Below are 3,694 nucleotides of genomic sequence, written 5' to 3'. Positions count from 1 at the left end.
TGTATAGGCTCCAGTTCATGTTACTTTCGCTAAGGGAAGTTCACCATTTCACTGTAAGATCAATGTAGTAGAAATAAATGCCCTTAATGCTGTTTCTCATTGGGGAAAATTCGCCCTTTAGAGTACATTTGACAATATGTAGATAGTTTTGGTTGTTACAACTGAGGAGATGCTACTGGCACCTAGTGGTTAGAATGAGGGATGCTACTAAACAACCCACAATGCGCAGGACAGCCCTCCACAACACAGAATTCTGTGGTCCAAAATGCCAGTAGTGCCAAAGTTGAGTAACCCTGTCTTAATCTTACCTGGAATTTTATAGTACTGAAGCTGATTTGCAGCCTTCATAAACTCAGTCTATCTCTGACTCATCCATAGACCTCAATGACAGTTTAAAATATTTTAAAATCAAATCTTGATATATTCTTAGAACTTCTGACTCACTTATGTAAGATTTAAATTTAGAAATGAGGGAAGTAGGCATGGAGAATGTAAGGTTTCCATTTTGTGTGGGGATTTATCTAAGAGCACTAGAACAACTATGGAGTATTTCCCCGATCATTGGTCATGGTTCAAATGCTGTGATGCTGCAGGTGGCAGTCAAAAAATGATTTCTGTATCTGCCACATTCATAATTGCTATGTTGACATTAGTTCCTTGTATAGACCAATTTATTACTAATGTTTTGAGATTTATTTTAGGATTCCAAGTCTGTAGCCTGGTCTTAAAGCACTTCCAATAATTTATAAGCATCTAATGCCTTATATATTTATTTAAAAAATAACCAATGTGGTTTAGTTATCTGCACCCAAATAATGATTGATATCTTACAGCTATCATCATTGCATTCAAGGTGAAGTCATTTGTGACTTCCTTACAAATTCCTCTATATAATTTTTTTTTTTTTTTGAGACAGAGTCTCACTCTTTTGCCCGGGCTAGAGTGCTGTGGCGTCAGCCTAGCTCACAGCAACCTGACTCCTGGGCTCAAGTGATCCTCCTGCCTCAGCCTCCCAAGTAGCTGGGACTACAGGCATGTGCCACCATGCCCGGCCAATTTTTTCTCTATATATTTTTAGCTGTACAATTAATTTCTTTCTATTTTTGGTAGAGATGGGGTCTCGCTCTTGCTCAAGCTGGTCTCGAACTCCTGAGCTCAAGTGATCCACCCGCCTTGACCTCCCAGAGTGCTAGGATTACAGGCGTGAGCCACCGCTCCTGGCCTACTCTTGATTTTTGATTACATGCAGTACTTATTTTTCAGAAGTGCTATGGATACAGCAGAATGCAATTTGGTAATAAAAAGGAAATGCTGCAACATAGATGAACCTCAGAAACACTGTGTTACGTGAAAGGAGCCAGTTGGAAAAGACTGCATATTGTTTGATCCAATATATGAGAATGTCTAGAAAGACAAACCTACAGAGGCAGAAAGCAGAATAATGGTTGCGTAGGCCTAGAGGTGGGATGGAGATTGACATAATGAGTATGAGGTATCTTTGGTGTGATGAAATGTTCTAAAATTATATCATGTTGATGCTTCCACCATTCTAAATGCACTTAAAACCATCAAATTTTACACTTTAAATGGTGAATTTTATGATGTGTTGATTATATTTCAATATATCTTTTTTTAAAAAACAATGCTATTGAATATGGAAGAAGGAGAATAGATGGGGATAAATTCTTAACTGGAAATTGACAGAAATTATTAATGGCACCTCCAGAAAGAGGAGCTAGGAAGAGGGATAGGAGGGAAAGAAAAAAGAAAAATTAGTCTTAAAAGTCCATAAGGAGAACTCATGGAAAATTTATACAATACACTGGCATTTTATAGCGCGGCTGTTAGGAAACATCAGAACATTTGTTTTATGTGATTAGTAACATTTGTTATTAGCAGCCAAATATTGTGGAACAAGTACTTACAACACACGGGCACATACTTTGCGAATACATATTCACATCTGTATAAACACACTCATAGTGAGTCTGTGCAAATTGAAATAGGAAAAAAATTTTTGGTGCCCTTCAAATTAGCTTAGGAACTCCCTTTTCTCTTTTACCCACTTAGACACCTATTGGCCTCCACATTCATACCTCACTCTGCATACAGAAACCTGTGCTTAGAACAGTAAATCAAAAGCTCTCTCTCCTATTTTCACATTTTGTGCACTCCCAGTGCTTGCTTATGGTTGTCTCATGCTTCTTCAGGTTGACAATTCCAAGTCACAGGAAGCACCTGAGAGTTACAGTCTTTCCCAAGCTTCCTTTGCTTTTATTTTCTACTATCCACTTCTCTTCCCTGTTATACCCATCTCTAACCTTCCTTGTTATCTCACCTGATACAGAAACTCATCCGGCGTTAAAGATGCATGGGTCGAGAGGGCGCCCATAGCTCTCCCCTCTTTTTCAGAAAGCAGACAGGCACACATCTGTAGGTAACGCTGTGCATGTGTAGATTCCAGACTGCTTTCAGACCAGCTCCCAAAGCCAAGTGTTTAGGAGCCTGATCACCGTGCATTTTTCTCCATTCATTTCCTCTTGCTTCTGTCTTATTTCTTATCTTTCCCTATTCTCTTCCTGCTAATTTTATCTTTATACAGTCATTTTTAAAACTTATTCTTTTACATTGGCTTTTAGCTTTTTTGTTTCCTGTTACTTTTATCTTTTCTTGCAATTTCTCTTCCTAATTCCTTACTTTTTCCTCTCTCTTTTCTTTCTTCCTTCTCATTCTCTTTCTTCGTTCTCTCATTTGCCCACATTCTTTCAGTCTCAAGTATGTTTTACTTCATTCTCTGCCTGTGTCCTATTCAATATATTCAATGCTTATCTTTCCATTGATTCTGAGATAGTGGATTGCTTTATCCACGCCAAGGTAGAGTGAGCACAGTAGGTAGGCACTTCCCATGTAATCCATTTCAATGTCTTTTCTATAGGTTGAAAATGCTTTCGTCCCTCTCCAGTGCTAAGTTTTTCTTTCTAAATATTATCGTTTTTGAAATGTACTCAATCTGAATCACTCATTAATTACATCACATTTTCTCACATATTTTTTCTGTTTTTAACTCATCTTGATAAAAATGAAGTGACTTATCTTTGTGTTCTAAAGCACAAAGATTTCTGGTTTGGGAATCATTCTACCTGGCTGAGTTACTGTATCTGTGATTGGGGAACTGCATAACCTTAGGCAAGTTAGTCTTTTAATACCTGTATTTTGCTTCTATAAAAGAGAAGTAATAAATCTATTCTTTTTACTCCACAGGCTAGAGAGACTATGAAGACCAAATGAGATGATTAGGAGCTAATCCATGTCTTCTTAAAATGAACTAAGAAAGCAAGCATTCAGTCATTAAATAAATTCTAATAAAATATGATGAGTAGACACTATGTCAGTAGGCCTTTTTTCACTGCCCTGGGATTCATCCCAGCAAAGATGATTACTACTTAAATCTGAGTGGATTTCAGGGTAAGAATTTTTAGAGGTTCTAGGAAGGGTCTATGTAAAGTTTTCTTATTTAATTCAGACAGGGTTTGAGAATCAAGTCTTTCTTGTTTTAGGATCTCCAATTCAGAGCCTTGTGTTGCTGGATGCTAGGATCATGTAGAGGAGACAAGACATATGTCAACTGAATTTGGGAACCAGGAGGTTTTCAAACTTGTGAAGTCAATGAAGTTTGTTTTTGAGACTCAGTCTA

Source organism: Propithecus coquereli, unplaced genomic scaffold, assembly GCF_000956105.1.
Source record: "Propithecus coquereli isolate 6110/MARCELLA unplaced genomic scaffold, Pcoq_1.0 Scaffold3, whole genome shotgun sequence".
NCBI lineage: Eukaryota > Metazoa > Chordata > Mammalia > Primates > Indriidae > Propithecus > Propithecus coquereli.
This window is presented reverse-complemented; position numbering follows the sequence as displayed.